The 18105-nt window shown below is 46.0% G+C and overlaps 1 long non-coding RNA gene across 13 annotated transcripts in view; it reads right to left on the reverse strand.

Annotated features, from left to right (window-relative positions):
- The window catches only part of LOC149524048 (uncharacterized), a 241536-nt gene that overhangs the window by 213552 nt on the left and 9879 nt on the right, over nucleotides 1–18105 (reverse strand). The gene's annotated exons all lie outside the window — the stretch shown is intronic.

Consider the following 18105-nt stretch of genomic DNA (forward strand, 5'->3'; position numbering starts at 1 on the left):
GCCACTGTTGGAAGACAGGATACTGGGCTAGATGGACCTTTCCAGTATGGCCATTCGTATGTTCTTATTTTGTTATGTTCTTATGGATAAATATGGATTGATTCTGAAGTCATTTTGCTGTAAAAACTCAGTAGAATTACTCCTGATCTATACCAATGTGAGATCAGGATAAGATTCTAAAATTTCTGAGGAGGTCAAAGCATGTGCCATTCCCCAATCGTGCAGATATGTCAGCCCCTTATATTTTGCCAAACTGTTTTACTTGCATTACCTAGAGAGGCTGTGAACAGTGACTTCATATTCTTGCCTCACTCCAGGATCATGTTCAGTGTCAGCACCCAAGAGGACAGTGTAGATAGGGTCATTTCCATTGGGTCAATATCTATCCAAAATCTCCATAGGCTGCAGTATGAGGCACTAGTTCAGAGGTGAAAGTAGACTGGTGCACCCTGGAATACCTTACCGATAAGGAAGTAGCCAGCCAGTGCAGATATTTTTGCTGGGTCTGCCTTAGCCCAGGGCTTTAGGCTGCAGGTCCTAATGCTCTTGCAACATTAATACATCCCTACCTGGCTGTGTAGACATAGCCTAACACTGTAAAGTGGCCCTTAATTCATTTGCCAGCCATGGGAGCATCACTATCCCAGGGGCAGATGATGTCAGTTAGAAATCCTAGCATCGGGGCAATGCAAAGGGAACTAAAAGTCACTTTTGCCAAGACTTACATGGGGTGCCCTGTGCATTCACTGACTGACATTAAGTTCTGAAGTAGCCACATAATATTGGGCAGCAGCCAGAGAGGAAATCAAGAGGAACCTTCTCTATACTAATCCTGCAACTGAGGCTACATTATCACAGCAGTGCAAAAGCTTCAAACAACAGTATGAAAAGACACCTTCCTATTTGGTGTTAAGGGTAATTGCAGCTCCCATGCTGTATGACTTGTGCATGATTTTTAGAGATAAGATAGTTCATGCCTCAGAATAACTCTGTGTTTTGCATACTGATGATTTTGACCTTTCAAAAGACAGGAAAACAAAGTTGACTCCTTCTTACAAACAATGGGTGGTATTTATTATTTCAGTCTGTGTGCTTCATAAAGCCAGTACTACTTCTTTATTTAGGCACTTATCCCTGGCAACCCACGCACCGATTTTCTTAAAGCATGGTGTGCCTTATTTTACTTATGTTTTGTAAGTATCAGCTCATATGACCACCAAAGTCTACCCCAATAAAAGCAATAGCCTTAAAAAAAAAAGTATGCAGCAGCCTTCCAGAAGTATGCAGCAGCCTTGTCACATTATCATGCTAGATTCATGTCAGGAAAGGCTATTCTAAGCATGCTCATATTGGGCAATTCCTTTATTGAGTCAAATAATGAGAATAAGATTTAAACCTAAAGATAAAATTTATACTCAAGAAATATGTGTAAAAGGTTTTCTGTTTTTGCTCCCTGATGGCTATGCCACTTGCTTTTATGTTTCCCCCATCTAACCATATAAGAACAGACATACTGGATCACACCAAAGATCCACTTAGCCTAGTATCCTGTCTTCCAACAGTGGCCTATGTCAGATGCTTCAGAGGGAATGAACAGAGCAGGTAATCATCAAGTGATTCATCCCCTATCACCCATTCAGAGCAGGCCTGAGCCATTCTTGTGCCCCGGGCGTGCGGCACACCCCCGGGTGCTTGGCTCATTGTTATGCCCCAGACCCTGGGCATGTGGTGGATGCGCATGGTCCCACCCCCGCCTGGCCCCGCAGCACCGCGCAGCACCCCTTACAATCGGGCACCCCAGGCTATCGCCCAGTCAGCCCGTAGCTTGGGCCGGCTCTGCACCCATTCCAGTTTCACAGTCAAACAGAAGCCAGGAACATGCCCATGTTCTGGATTTGATTTTCCTCTGGCTATAACAGCGTATTGTCAGGAGGTCAATGGAAGGTGTATATGCAAATCTGTGCCCCTGAGACAATTACATCAATGGGAAAATGAATTTCCTTGTTCCCCCTAATGACCTATAAATATATACATAGATCACTCTATATATAGACACAAATATTGATTGTAGTCAGTGGACCAGTACAGCTGTTGTTTACAACGGTATAAATCCAGACTAAAGCCATGGAATTCCCCCTTCCCTTCACCAAAATGTTATAAATCAATAGGATGTTTTGGGATATTGTAAAAAAAATATCGCTTGCTCTTTTTTAGAACTGAGTAGCATGTGATTTGCAAACCCTCAACAGCTGTTTCTTGTACCTGTTTCTGGTGACAAATTTTATCACTATTCTTAAAGAATTAAAAAGCCAGCCACAGATTGTGCAACAAGTCCATGCTGATGTGGCAATAAAAATATATTAAAATACAGTCTTCTAAAACAGTTTAGATGAATATCATTGTTTTCTGTTGGCAGATAGCAAGCCTTCTGTTAAAGCAAAGTACTGCTCAGAAAATTGATTAGCAGATGGCATGGAAATTAACTTATTATTATTAATCTGTCAGGAATCTCTCTCAATTCATGAATTTCTTTTGGAAAGTTGAAAAGTAGTACATACATTTTTACCAAAGAAGCTTTAAAAAGTCATTTAATGCAACACTGTGCCATGCAATATCAACGAAAGTCTTCCCCGCCTGTTTTAACATGTCTCTGTGCTTGGACTTAAGCATGAACCAGTGTTACTTACAGCTGTGATAATGTAGCCTCTCTTGCAGGATGTGATTCAATAGGAAACGTCTTCATTTCCTCCCTCATTTATAATTACGAATACACTGTTTTGTTTTAAGTTAACACTAAAATTCCCTTTGCCATGGGGATTCAATGAAAATGTTACATGATTAAAATAATTATTTTAAGTAGCAAGTGAGTCATGGGAATCGTTTGTTTGCAATAAAACCAACAGATTAATTACTGTCCATTCCACAACACCAAAGACTCTGTCTGAATAACTTTTGAAACATCCACTTTCATACTCAATTCTTCTTTCATATGGCTGGTGTAGAGCAGCAACTAGAATTTCATAGGAAGATGATCAAGCCAAATAGCTATATCAGGAGTAGCAGAATTTATTGCAGTAGGCAATGTTATGTTAAATGGTCTGTCATAGGGAACCACACTCACACAATGGCTGTGTCTACATTGGCACCCCTTTCCGGAAAAGGGATGCTAATGAGACACTTCGGAATTGCAAATTCCGCGGGGGATTTAAATATCCCCCGTGGCATTTGCATTTACATGGCTGCCGCTTTTTTCTGGCTCGGGGTTATGCTGGAGAAAAACGCCAGTCTAGACGCGATTTTCCGGAAAATAAACCCTTTTCCGGAAGATCCCTTATTCCTACTTTCAAGTACTACTTGAATAACCCCAAGCCGGAAAAAAGCGGCAGCCATGTAAATGCAAATGCCGCGGGGGATATTTAAATCCCCCGCGGAATTTGCAATTCCGAAGTGTCTCATTAGCATCCCTTTTCCAAAAAGGGATTCCAATGTAGACACAGCCAATGGGAAGTCCTTGATTTTCCATTTGTGCATTAGATGTCATGATTGATTCAAATTTGGTCAAATTAAGCGAGATGCCTGTGGAAGGTCATCAAATCCAGGAACCTTCTGCATGGGATTCTGGACAAGGTCCTTACTTTTTTAAGTCTTGTTTAGCCCAATCTACTTCCCAAGCCTCTTTCTTATCATAGCCCGATTGTATGAGACTGGGGCATTGTCAAGGTCTTAGTGGTTAGGAAGACATCTATTTCCGTGGCTTCACAGAATGTTGTGGCAGTTCAGCATATCGTCAGGGGAGCAATGTTAGACAGGACAGGTAGTCCTAGTGTTGGAGTCATTGTAAGGGTTCCTGTAATACCTTGTATCCACAAATCACATGTGAATGCATCTGCTCCATGTTGGTGCACAATAGTCAGCCACTGAATATACAGGTGCTATTGCAGATGTTCTCCACATTGATGCTTATGCACTTCAGGTTGTACCTGCTAGTTCCTGGATTACACACCCCCTATTACATTATTCCAAGGAATGTTTGTAATTACTTTATGCCATATCACCTCTTCAAGAATATAAGTAATCATGGGAAATCCAACCGTTTCATGGGGCTACTCACTGAAGTGAGGATTAGTCACATGAGTAACATTTAGAGGCTCAGGCTTTTAAAAGCACCCCCAAACAACCCTGCACCCACTATAAACATTTACAAATCTCCAATTCTAAACCATCTTTCTTTTTTCTGTGTTACATCTCTTGCTCCTCATCCTTTGTCTGTCACGTCTAATTGAATTGTGAACTCTTCTAGGGAAGGACTGTCTCTTGCTCTGTTTTACAGTGCCTAGGGCACTGAGACCCTGATCTTGAATAACCTGAAGAAATAACTGCAGAAACAACTGAAGCATATAATAATACATCTGCTCATTAAAAAAAAAATCCTAGAATAGATAACATTGAGGCATTTCTCATGCACCTAAAGGAGTTTCTGTGCAATACTTTTGTAACTTTGCAGTAAGTTTTAGAATCTTAGAATCATAGAATACTAGAACTGGAAAGGACCTCGAGAGGTCATCAAGTCCAGTTCCCTGCCTTTATGGACTTTATGCACCGTCTAGATCATCCCGATAGATATTTGTCAAATCTTTTCTTAAATATCTTCAATGATGGAGATTCCACAATCTCCATAGGCAATTTATTCCAGTGCTTAACCACCCTGCCAGTTAGGAAGTTTTTCCTACTATCCAACCTAAACCTACCTTGCTACAGTTTAACCCCATTGCTTCTTGTCCTATTACCAGAAGTCAAGGAGAACAGTTTTTCCCTCTCCTCCTTGTGACACCCTTTTAGGTACTTAAAAGCTGCTATCATGTCCCCGTTCATTCTTTTCTTTTCCAAACTAAACAAACCCAGTTATTTCAGTCTACTAATAGGCAATATTTTCTAGCCCTTTAATCATTTTAGTTGTTCTTCTCTGGGCCCACTCCAATCTCTCCACAGCTTTCCTGAAATGTGCTGTCTAAAAAAATACTCCAGTACTCCAGTTGAGGCCTAATCAGTGCAGAGTATTGTGGAAGAATTACTTCTCGTGTCTTGCTCACAACACTCCTGTTATATAGACTGTATAGACTGTACTCTCCAAAACCAGATTTTTCAGTTACCCTTTTAAATAAAATTAGGTAGTGAAGTGAAAAGACATGCAATACTTATTAAGTTTCAGCCAGATGAACTTTTGCTTTGTCATCGTATTTAAATCTTGATCATTCAAGTTTATAATGGAAATGCTAACTTTAGCCTGAGCTGCAGTTTGGCTTTGCTTCCAAGGCTGCTATATTAAGATTGCTGTAAATCACAGATTATATTAATGAGATTAATGATTCATTTAAAAATGGATCACATGAGGTGCGCTTGCTAACTGAGGAGGAGATTGTTAGTGTGTTGGAAGAATATATGGTAAAAAGACCCCTGACTCTCTCACCTCCTCCTATACTCCTCTCTAGGGGTCAGTCACAGTGGGTATATCTCCCTCTCATCCTCCTTTGTTCTAAAATCTGATTTGTCTATTTTATATGTGTTCACTTTTTTTGATTGTATCCCTTTGGTATATATGGTTGTGACTATTTTCTTCTACTACTTGATCTGAGGAAGTGGGTCTGGCCCACGAAAGCTCATCATTTAATAAACCATCTTGTTAGTCTTTAAAGTGCTGCATAAAGTCTTTTGTTTCAGCCAGACCAGACTAACACAACTACATCTCTATGGGTATATTTGCACAGCAACAAAAAACTTGAGGCATCAAGTCTCTGAGCACTGAGGCAGCAGGGCGAAAATTCAAGCAGTGGAGCTGTTTGGGCTTTGGCACTGTGATCCTCCCCCTTTGCAGGCTCTCGGGCTGCGTCTAGACTACAGAGTTTTGTCGACAAAAGTGGACTTTTGTCGACAAAACTATACCTGCGTCCACACTACCGCTGAGTTCTGTCGACATAACGTTGACAGAACTCAGCAGTTTTGTCGACGTATGTAAACCTCATACTACGAGGAATAACTCCTTTGTCTACGTAGTTCTGTCGACAAAACAGCAGTGTGGACGCAGGGGAAAAGTTATGTCGACATAAAAGGCCTCCAGGGAGAACCCCTGGTGGACACTCCTGCCACAGCTTGCAACTCTATTGTTCCTGCCGGTAGCCAGCTTTAAAAGGCACAGGCACCCAGGAGCAGCACTCTGGCAGCAAGCGAGCTCCAGAGCAGACCAGGGCTGTACTGCTCAGTTCAGGTCGAGCTATGTCACAGGGACAAACCCCCCAAGAGCCCTCAGGCCCTTCCAGGGAATCATCCCCCTGGGAACCCCGTGGCTCGAAGCGTCGGGCACCCTCCTGGTCAGGGCCGGAGATAAAAGCCCTCCTGGGCCTCTGGGCTGAGGAGGAGTCCCTCCAGGCCATGCAGTGCAGCAAGAGATGGAATGCCGACATCTTTGCCAGAATGGCAGAAGACCTGGCCAAACAAGGCCACCATCCCCGCACACTGGAGCAGGTCAGGGCGAAAGTGAAGGAGCTGAGGCAGGGGTATGTCCGGGCCCGTGAGCAGAGCTCCCGCTCTGGGGAAAAGCCATACTCCAGTGACTACTACAAGGACCTGGACAGGATCCTGCGGGCAGGGGATCCTCTGCCTCCTGAGAGACTGCTGGAGTCTGGGCTCGAGACCCCCGTTGTACAGCAGCCGGAACACCTGCTGGGGGACCAGGAGCTCCAGGAGGAGGCAGACGAGGAGGAGGACGGCACCCAGAGCACCCAGGAGCCAGGCCTCGAGACACAGGAGGCCTCCCAGACCACCTCGGACCCTGGGAAGGGAACATCAGGTGAGTGCTGTGAGGGTCCAACACACACAGGGCAGGGCAGGGCAGGCGGGAGCAAAGGGGACGGTGCAGTGCTCTAACATGTCATGCTGAGCAAGGGCCGGGGGGAGGGAGAGGGCACAACCATGGCTGCCCTCAGGGAGGACCGTGCTACCCCCCTACATCCACACGGCTGCTAGGCACCGCTTGTTCCTGCAGGCAGGGATGCCACATGCAGGCATGGGCTGGAGACGCTGGGACAGCCTCACAGCTGCAGGCCTCTCTGCACTCTGTGGGAACCCTGACTGTGGCCCAACACTCATCCGTGTTGCTCAGCCATGGGGGATGCATGGGGGCGGGGGGGGGGGGTATGACAGTGGCCTGCACACCACCTGGGCCAGGCCGCACCATGCCTTACTGAGACACACATGAGCAGCCTCTGACCCTAGCACAGGCACTGCCTGCTGAGAAGAAGGAGGGCATGTCCTCTCAGGGAAAGGGTGAGCATGCATGACTGACGACTTTTCCCTCTAGTCCTCCACAGCCGGACCAGCTGACCAGGAGGGGGGCGCCCCACCTGTCCGACAACCCAGACGGCCGCAGGGCACCCGTAGGCACTGGCGCACCTATCTAGAGCTGGTGCACCAGCATGTTGGAGTCCTTCACGAGATGAAGGACTCCATGGAAAGGAGGCTGGAGGCAGATGCCGAGTGGCGCCGGCAGTTGCTGCTAGAATTTAGGCAGCAGCGCAGGGACATCTGCGCTGCCATCCAGGGGGCCATGGCCTTCCCCGGTCCTTTGCCTGCTCCTGCCCCTCCTCCTCCTCCTCAGCCTGCCCCCTCCTCAGCCCCAGCCCCACCTCCTGCTCAGCCCCCTTCTGTGGCATCCCGCACGCGCAGCCGGGCGCGACAAGGCCGCCAGAGCCAAAACAGGAGGAGCTCGGCCTCCAGGCAGCCCCCTCAGCCCTGAGCCTCTCTCCCCCCTTCCACGTTCACATTCCCCCTTCCCACCAGTGACACAAACTGAGGGAAGCATTTTTTTAAGCACTTTATTTTCTAAAGCAAACATTTTTATTTTGTCTCTGAATTGAAGAGTTATTTATTTTCAATTGTTACAAAGAAACAGTTAAATAAAGTGTACTGTATTTTTCAACATCACCTGTCTCCATTCTCAGTGAGTGGGGACTGAGTAGAATGGGTGAATGTGGGGCAGGGAGGGGTTGCAGGGAGGAAGGCACCAGGGATATGGGGCAATCCTACATGTGGAAGTCCCTGGGGACAATCAGGGGCCTCCCTGTGAGAATTGCTCCCTCAGGGCTTCCCGAATGCGCAGGCCCAGCTGGTGGGCTTGCCGGGTGACAGCTGTCCGGGGCTGCCCAAACTGCCTCCCCTCCATCTCCATCTGTGTCATCCATGCAGGGAGGAAGGCCTCCCATTTCCTCTCTACGAGGTTGTGCAGCACACAGCATGCTGCAACCACATCAGGGATGTTGTGTTCTCCCATGTCCAGCCGCGTCAGCAGGCACCTAAACCTGCCCTTCAAACGGCCGAAGGCACACTCCACCTGGAAGCAAGCCCTATTCAGGCGGGAGTTGAACAGTTCCCTGTTCGCGTCCAGGTGGCCGGTGTAGGGCTTCATGAGCCAGGGCATAAGGGGATAGGCCGCATCGGCCACAATGCACGTAGGCATCTGCACATCCCTGACAGCCAGGTTCCTCTCTGGGAAGAATGTCCCAGTCTGCAGCCTGCGGTACAGGTAGGAGTTCCTGAACACACGGGCATCGTGTGCACGGCCTGACCACCCGACACAAACATCCGTGAACTGTCCTCTGTGGTCGACCAGAGCCTGCAGCACCATAGAGAAGTAGCCCTTCCTATTGATGTACTGTGCCGCTCGATGGGGCGGGGCACGGATAAGGATGTGGGTCTCATCCAGTGCTCCACCGCAGTTTGGGAACCCCAGCCCCGCAAATCCAGCCAAGATGGTCTGCAGGTCTCCGAGGCGAACAGTCCTGTGGAGCAGCTCCGCATTGATGGCCGTCACCACCTGCAGAACGGGAGAAATAGAAACACACAGCACAGGACTTTAGAGGGATTGGCTCACCTGATGAGAAGTGCTTCCCCCTTTGTCCCCCAGACAATCCCTTCCCTGGCCCTGCACCATGGCAGGGGGAGGCTGAGAGGGCTTCTGCCTGTGCCACCCTATCCCCAATTCCCTGTGCCTGGTCCTGACTGCCCCCTGGACTGTCCCCCGAGAGTGACTTACCTCCATCAAGACGGCCCCAACGGTAGACTTCCCCACACCAAACTGATGCCCCACAGAGCGGTAGCTGTCGGAGGTGGCCAGCTTCCAGAGCGCAATGGCAACGCGCTTCTCCGGGGGGATGGCGGGCCGCAAGTGGGTGTCCTGGTGTTGCAGGGCAGGGGCGAGCCAGGTACAGAGCTCTCGGAAGGTGGCCTTTCTCATCCAGAAGTTTCTGAGCCACTGATCGTCGTCCCACTGCTGCAGCACTAGCCGGTCCCACCAGTCCGAACTGGTGTCCAGCCTCCAAACCCGCCTCTCCCGGAAAAAGTTGGGGGGCAAGGGCAGCAGGGCTGCAGCTGGATTCTGAGCGAGGGGCTCAAAGCTGGCCTCTGGATCCAGCTCTTCTGCAAAGGTCAGCATGCTCTCCTGAGCATGAAGCAGAGCTTCCAGCAGCATGGTGTGGGGCCATCGCCTGCACAGGGGCAGCTCAGGTTCCATGCCCAAAGAAGCCAAAATAACACACAAACAAAAGACCAAAACAAACAAACACACACAAGAACAAAAATACAAACAAACAAAAAAAACCAAAAAGTCTAAACCCAAGCAAACAAACACACAAACAAACAAACAAACAAAAACAGACAAACCAGATAATACACAGCTGTGGTGTCCAACAAAGCAAGGCAACCAGAGCCAGGAAAACTGCAGCAGCTTTGCTTTCCCTCTAGGAGGTAGGCAAGCTAGAAGCAGGAGCAAAGCAACGGCTATCCAGGAGTATCCCTTTAAGCACACGTCTCTGCAGAGAGCTTGCAGCAATGCCAGGGCTTTATGGCTGCCCTTGTGACCTTTCAGAAGCACTTCCGGGTGCCTCCTTCTGTCGACAGAGCGTCCTGCAGTCTGGACGCTCTATGTCGACAGAAGTTTTGTCGACAGTATCTATCGACAAAACTTCTGTCGACTGAAGCCTGTAGTCTAGACGTACCCTCGGAGACCAAGTGCCAGCCTTATCCTGAACATCTACACTGCAGTTTTATGGCCCTAGAGCCTGATTATCCTGAATCAGTTGACCCAGCCACAAACAAGTTGTGGGTCTTTTTATTGCCATGTACTGTGGCTCAGGCCCCCTCCTAGCTTGAGTGCTACTGATAGGTGCTTGATAGGTGCAGCATGAAGGTATGGCATATATATCTGTTAGGAGAATTTTGCATAATCTGCTCTCAGACAGGTGTGATGTTCCTCCTTTATCTCAGATAACCCTGGATCCTAAAGACAGTTTGCTGAAAATCTACATTGTCTTTTGTGCTCATCTTTGGAAAGATGCTAAAAAAACAGGACAAGTACCCATCCCAGCCATAATTATTGTTGATCAAAATTATACAAAGCAAAGAGAGCATATGTGTCTGTTTTCCAAAGGAAGGAAACACATATTTGTGTCACTAAGGCAAGACACTTAGGGGCTGTGTCTAGACTGGCAAGTTTTTCGGCAAAAGCAGGTGCTTTTGCGGAAAAAATTGCCAGCTGTCTACACTGGCCACTTGAATTTCCACAAGAACACTGACAATCTCATGTAAGAAATCAGTGCTTCTTACGGAAATACTATGCTCCCGTTTGGGCAAAAATCCTTTCGCGCAAAAGCTTGTGCGCAAAAGGGCCAGTATAAACAGCTCAGATTTGTTTTGCGCAAAAAAACCCTGATCGCGAAAACGGCGATCGGGGCTTTTTTGCGCAAAAGCGCATCTAGATTGGCACGGATGCTTTTCCGCAAAAAGGGCTTTTGCGGAAAAGTGTCCGTGCCAATCTAGACACTCTTTTCCGCAAATGCTTTTAAAGGAAAACTTTTCTGTTAAAAGCATTTGCGGAAAATCATGCCAATCTTGACGTAGCCAAAGAGTTTTAAGTGACAGTCATAGTACAACCATAGGCTCCTAGCTAAGGACAAGATTAATTGCTTGAGCACATCACTGTGTCAAAATTCCTAATTGATTTTCTGCTCATCACAGCTGTTATGCTTCTCCCGGGCTATATTTTCAGTATGCACATACTGGACTTGAGCTCTTACAGAGGTAGGATATTTCAAATTCTATAGATTATTTAGCAATTTGCTGCAGAGTTAATTAGGGATATAAGCGAGTAGCTGAGTAGTTGACTACCCAATAAGCCTAAGCTCAACTCGACTATTCGCTTCTCCCTACCACATGCTGCTGCCTCTATTAGAGGCAGCCATGGAGGTAGAGTGAGGGTTGGGGAGGCTGCCATGAAGCAGCCTCTGCCCGTGATGGGCATAGGCTCGCCGTGGACAGAGGATGCTTGAAAGTAGGAATAAGAGATCCTCCAGAAAAGGCTTTATTTTCCGGAGAATCACGTCTAGACTGGCGCTTTTCTCCGGCTTATCTCCAAGCCGGAAAAAAGCGGCAGCCATGTTAATGCAAATACTGCGGGGGATATTTAAATCCCCCACGGATTTGCCTATTCCAAAGTGCTACATTAGCATCCCTTTTCCGAAAGGGAGGCCAGTGTAGACACAGCCACTGTGTATCGATTTTCCTGCTTTGAATTGCACTTAATTTTTGTCAATTATAATTATATGCAAGGCTCAGTTCTACCCTTAGTGTGGATCTCTATACCCAAGAAATGTGCTATTGCTAATTGAACTGGCAGCAGTTCCCTGGTATAAACAGAAGCAGAACACTTTTCACAGTAGCCACCCTGATTTGGGTACAACTCTGCTCAATACCTTCACATAGCCTACTAGTTATATTTTGTGTTTGCACACTCATCTGGATGCCTGTTGCAGAATTTCTGGCACTACTTCCTGAAGGAGTAGCTCATGGGAAATTCTGAAAGGGATTCTGGGAATCAAAGGTAATTGTGAAAGAAGAGGTCAAGCTCTTGTAACTCCCTGAGTAGTATAGACATTTCAGCAATGTGTTTTCAAGATTGGCTTGGGGATTGCAAAGTGTCCCAAGATGTCTTGAATGTCAGCAGAGTGTTACAGGAATGTGTACAATAGTACAATGGACTTTTTGCTGCAATTCACTGAAAAGGACTTATTTGTCCACTGTTAACTAGATTTATGAGTTACTGTGTCCATCTGAAAGGGATGTCTGCCAGATAGAGCATCATATCTTGCAGCAGGATCACAACCACAAATTCCTCAGACATACTAGCCTCCCAAAACCTGAGGATCCCAAATTAGTGGCTACTCTTTGAAATGTTGGGTTTCTGGGCTTCTTCTAACAGGCTGAGTGCAAGTGCTGCTCCTGCTTATTGAAGAACTGGTTTATTAAGTTTATTCTGCATTGCTACAGTTATCTGAAGTAAGGAGTTTCTAAAAATCCTGCATTTCACTGTCACAACTGCATGTTTTTGTCCAAGCAACTCAGAGGTGTAACCTACCTGTGATAAATATTTAATGGGAAGGAAACTGAATTATGATCAATGTTCCCTCTAATTTTTCCATCTACTTGCAGAATACATTTTGTTATCTGCACCAATGATTGTATAGATGTGTACCACCAGTAGAAACATATGCTGCCAGGTGTGGATGGCTGTGAGTGCTCTGCTAATCAGCTGGGCAGCATCTGAATCTCTCCTGGGTGGCCACCTAAGCGTATGGCTTACAGGTTACACTGATTATGATCCCTATTGGTAAAAGGGTTTTCTTTTGGGGGTGGAGGGGTGAATGTTATTCTAGATATCCAAAGAGATGGGGGATTTACTTTTAATTTTACAAGCACTCTAAATGGGGGCACTTTCCCAGCTACTACTGGAGCATTTAGATACAAATGCTTTGAGCAGCATCTTCTGGCAGTAAGAATGAGCCAATGCTGCAGGCTTCCCTAGAGCAGAGCTCTGTCAGTGCTGGCCTTTGATCTAGTAACATGCGCCAGTGCATGTGCAGGACTGCTGTCTGCATAATTCCTTTCCTCCAGCGTTTCCCCTCCCCATGGGCAGTGACTACACAGTCCCTCACACAACTGGCATGTTAATCCCCAAAGGAGCACCGTTAATTTTAAAAATGTGTATGGTTCAAGCACTTTAGGCAGATTCAGATTTCTATATACTGTAGCTGTAAACATGCCAGCTTTGGCTTCCAACAGAGCATTGGACTGGAGAAAGAGACCGGATTTTTAAGAATGCATGACATACTGTTTATATATAATGTGAGAGAGAGTGTGAGCTTGGAATCTGCCTTTAATATGACCATTCTGTAGCACAGTCTAGTATCTAAAATACGGTAGATTCAGATAATTTTTTTTCAAAAACATGTAGACTTGAGTCAAAAAAAATTGCTTCTCAAATAATTAGTGACATGGTGTGATCAAGATGAGTAACTGAATATTTTCCTGTAATCCCCCAAAAGGAAATCCTCTGAGAAACTACAGTCTGATGTGTAATAGGAATTAATTAACACTTTTGCAAATTGATCTTTATTTAAAACCCCAGCTGCTGAGAAGAAGATCTATAAGCCTATTAAATATTAATTAGCTTGAGTCTATTGTCTAATACCACAGACTGTATTGGTTGGCTTATTGCAAAGCCAACTTTGTCTTAGAGAGCAAGTTCTTTAGGTCTCACAATACCCAGAGTAATGTCTGATTTCAGCCTACTAACTATATTCCGATGATTGCACTAGAAATGTTGTAAACCTCCCTCTCTGACTCCTCAATCCTGCAATGAGCTCAGTATTGGTGGACTGCTGCTCCCACAGAGTCTGTGGACTTCAATGGAGCACCCCTCATTTCTGGATAGGAGCTTACTTTATATTGTGCATGCAGACACAACAATACAACTCTCATGCCACTCAGGAGAGGATCCTGAAGCCAAATCTCTCCCTGGGCTTCCTTTTTGACCTTCCTGATCGTGTTACTTTCTATTCCCAGAGAAAAACTGCAGATATTCTCCCTGCAGCCTCTTTTCTGTTGGAATATAATAAAAAAAAAAACTAACTTGTATACAATATGCAGAGAATGAGGATTAAAATTGAACAGAAATTCAAAATAATGGTAACATCCAAATGAAGAAACAGACTAAACTAGTCATTAATGATGCAGAAACTGAACAAGTAGATGATTTCTTCTACGTGGGTTCCATTATAACATATGACAATAGCTGTAAAGATGACATCAACAAGCAGATAGCTGCTGTGAGCACAGCATTCATATGCCTGAATAAAAATGTTTGGAACTTTAAATCAGTATCCAAGCCCTAGGTACGACCAGGTTCGATAGACTAAGAAAAGACAACATCCATAGAAAATTAATGGTGAGGGGTATGACTACAATCATCAAAAGTTGCTGACTACAAGGGTTTGGTCTTGTTGCTAAAATGACCCCATTTCCACAACCTGGAGCCGTTTTTAAAGGAAGAAGGCTACGTCTAGACTGGCATGATTTTCCGGAAATGCTTTTAACGGAAAAGTTTTCCATTAAAAGCATTTTCGAAAAAGAGCGTCTAAATTGGCACGGACGCTTTTCCACAAAAGCAGTTTTTGCGGAAAAGCATCCGTGCCAATCTAGACGCACTTTTCCGCAAAAAAGCCCCGATCACCATTTTCGTGATCGGGGCTTTTTTGCGGAAAACAAATCTGAGCTGTCTACACTGGCCCTTTTGCGCAAGAGTTTTTCGGAAAAAGACTTTTGCCCGAACGGGAGCAGCATATTATTTCCGCAAAAGCACTGACAATCTTACATGAGATCGTCAGTGCTTTTGCAGAAATTCAGGTGGCCAGTGTAGACAGCTGGCAAGTTTTTCCGGAAAAGTGGCTGATTTTCTGGAAAAACTTGCCAGTCTAGACACAGCCGAAGTATATGGAGTGAGGGGCTGTACATATCCAAGGAGACTGGTATAGCACAGTCTATAAAACCACCCAGACAACACCACAAAAGGCTCAGATGATGACTCCAAACAAATGTGGATGGAATCTGCTCATAACATCGAGCCCAGCCAACTTTGGAAATGGAATAAGGAGATGATGATGATGACAATATATTAGTTTAGCTCAGTGGCTCCCATATTATATGCAGTCTTTCCCCTGAGGTATGGCTCCAGCCTAATCCCAGATGCTTGGTACTTGGAGTCATATTTCACCCATGGCCTGGGTCCTGGGCTTTTTTTTGTGTGTGTGCTTCAATCCCAGGGTGACTTCTCCCTGTGCCTGAGATGAACAATGCCATCACTACTGACAAAGATTTATGAAACTATAGAGTATATCAACACAAACCCCTCCAAAGAAGTGGCATGGACCGGGACACCACTTCCCACAGCTCCCATTGGCTGGAAATGGTGATCTGCAGCCAACAGGAGCTGCAATCACTGGTACTTGTGGCCACATAGGTAAATATAGTGGTGAGAGTCCACCAGGAGCTAACCCTGGCAGTCCACATATCCACCCCTGTCCTAGATGCTCAATCCAACATTCCAGAAACTGGCAAAGTGTACAGGAAGAGCTCTATGTTCATATGGTTTTGACTCTCCTCTTTGTTTCCACCAGCCAACTTGCATTACTAGATACAGTGAGGAGGCAGTGGTGCAGGGTGAGCACTGGCAGCTGGTTACTTCCGGCAGCGGGCAGTGTTCCACCCCTGCTCCTAACTCTCCCACTGTGTTACATAACCGTTACACTTTACTTTCAGCAGGAGAAAAGGAGTCATCCCCCACAGTGGAGGAGACCAGGCCTTGCACCACCAAGGTTGAGCAGTCTCCTGCCACCACTGCGAGGAGGAAACGTAGGGTAGTGGTGGTTGGAGACTCTCTTCTGAGGGGAACGGAGGCACCCATCTGTCGCCCTGACAGCTCATCTCGAGAGGTATGCTGTCTGCCAGGGGCCCGTATCCGAGATGTTACGGAGGCATTGTCGAGGATTATCCGGCCCTCTGACTACTACCCCATGCTACTCATCCACGTGGGCACAAATGATACTGCCAGGTGTGACACTGAGCGGATCAAGTGTGACTACAGGGCTTTGGGAGTACGGGTGAAGGAGTTTGGAGCGCAGGTGGTATTCTCTTCTATCCTTCCTGTCAAAGGTAGGGGCCCGGGCAGAGAGAGGTGCATTCTGGAGGTGAATGCCTGGCTGCGACGATGGTGTCACCAGGAGGGATTCGGCTTCCTTGATCACGGGGTGCTCTTCCAGGAAGGACTGGTTGGCGGAGATGGAGTTCACCTTTCCAGGAGCGGGAAGGCCTTGTTTGGACACAGACTGGCTAACCTTGTGAGGAGGGCTTTAAACTAGGTTTGTCGGGGGCAGGTGAGCAAAGCCCACAGGTAAGTGCTGAATGTGCGGGACTGGGAGATGGGTTGGAAATAGGGGGGACTATGGCCTATAATGGCAAGGAGAAAGGAGGGTCAGGGCACAACAGGGAGGCAAGATCAAATCAGTATCTTAGATGCCTATATACAAATGCGAGAAGTATGGGTAATAAGCAGGAAGAACTGGAATTGCTAACCAATAAATACAACTATGATATCATTGGTATTACAGAAACCTGGTGGGATGGGACGCATGATTGGAATGTTGGTATGGAAGGGTACGGCTTGCTCAGGAAGGACAGACAGGGAAAAAAGGGAGGAGGGGTTGCCTTGTATATTAAAAATGTACACACTTGGACTGAAGTGGAGATGAATGTAGGAGATAGCTGTGTAGAGAGTCTCTGGGTTAAGCTAAAAGGGGTAAAAAACGAGGGTGATATCATGCTAGGAGTCTACTACAGGCCACCTAGCCAGGTGGAAGAGGTGGATGAGGCCTTTTTTAAACAATTAACAAAACTATCCAAAGCCCAAGATTTGGTGGTGATGGGGGACTTCAACTATCCAGACATATGTTGGGAAACTAACACAGCGAGGCACAGGCTATCCAATAAGTTTCTGGACTGCATTGGAGACAACTTTCTGTTTCAGAAGGTTGAAAAAGCTACCAGAGGAGAAGCTGTTCTGGATTTGGTTTTAACAAATAGGGAGGAACTAGTTGAGAACTTGAAAGTGGAAGACAGTATAGGGGACAGTGATCACGAAATAATAGAGTTCATGATCTTAAGGAAAGGTAGAAGGGAGACCAGCACAATTGAGGTAATGGATTTCAGGAAGGCAGATTTTGATAAGCTCAGAGAACTTGTAGGTAAGGTCCCATGGGAAGCAAGACTGAAGGGAAAAACAACTGAGGAGAGTTGGAAGTATTTCAAAGGGACGTTGTTAAGGGCCCAAAAGCAAACAATTCCGCTGTGTAGGAAAGATAGAAAATATGGCAAAAGACCAGCTTGGCTTAACAAGGAGATCTTGCATGATCTCAAAATAAAAAAGGAGTCTCATAAAAAATGGAAATTAGGACAAATAACAAAGGATGAATATAGGCAAGCAACACGGGAATGCAGGGGCAAGATTAGAAAGGCAAAGGCACAAAATGAGATCAAATTAGCTACAGGCATAAAGGGAAACAAGAAGACCTTTTATAAATACATTAAAAGCAAGAGGAAGACCAAGGACAGGGTAGGCCCACTGCTTAGTGAGGAGGGAGAAGCAGTAACAGGAAACTTGGAAATGGCGGAGATGCTCAATGACTTCTTTGTTTCGGTCTTCACCGAGAAGTCTGGAGGTGTGCCTAACATAGTGAATACAAGCAGAGAGAGGGTAAGTTTAGAAGATAGGATACACAAAGAACAAGTTAAAAATCACTTAGGAAAGTTAGATGTCAGCAAGTCACCAGGTCCTGATGAAATGCATCCCAGGATACTCAAGGAGCTGATAGAGGAGGTATCTGAGCCTTTAGCTATGATCTTTGAAAAATCATGGCAGACAGGGGAGATTCCAGAAGACTGGAAAAGGGCAAATATTGTGCCCATCTATAAAAAGGGGAATAAGAACAACCCAGGAAACTATAGACCGGTCAGTTTAACGTCTGTCCCAGGGAAGATAATGGAGCAGGTAATTAAGGAAATCATATGCAAACACTTGGAAGGTAATAAAGTGATAGGGAATAGCCAGCATGGGTTTGTGAAGAACAAGTCATGCCAAACTAATCTGATAGCTTTCTTTGATAAGATAAC

The sequence above is a fragment of the Pelodiscus sinensis genome, chromosome 7, assembly GCF_052426305.1.
Source record: "Pelodiscus sinensis isolate ZL-2025 chromosome 7, ASM5242630v1, whole genome shotgun sequence".
Lineage (NCBI taxonomy): Eukaryota > Metazoa > Chordata > Testudines > Trionychidae > Pelodiscus > Pelodiscus sinensis.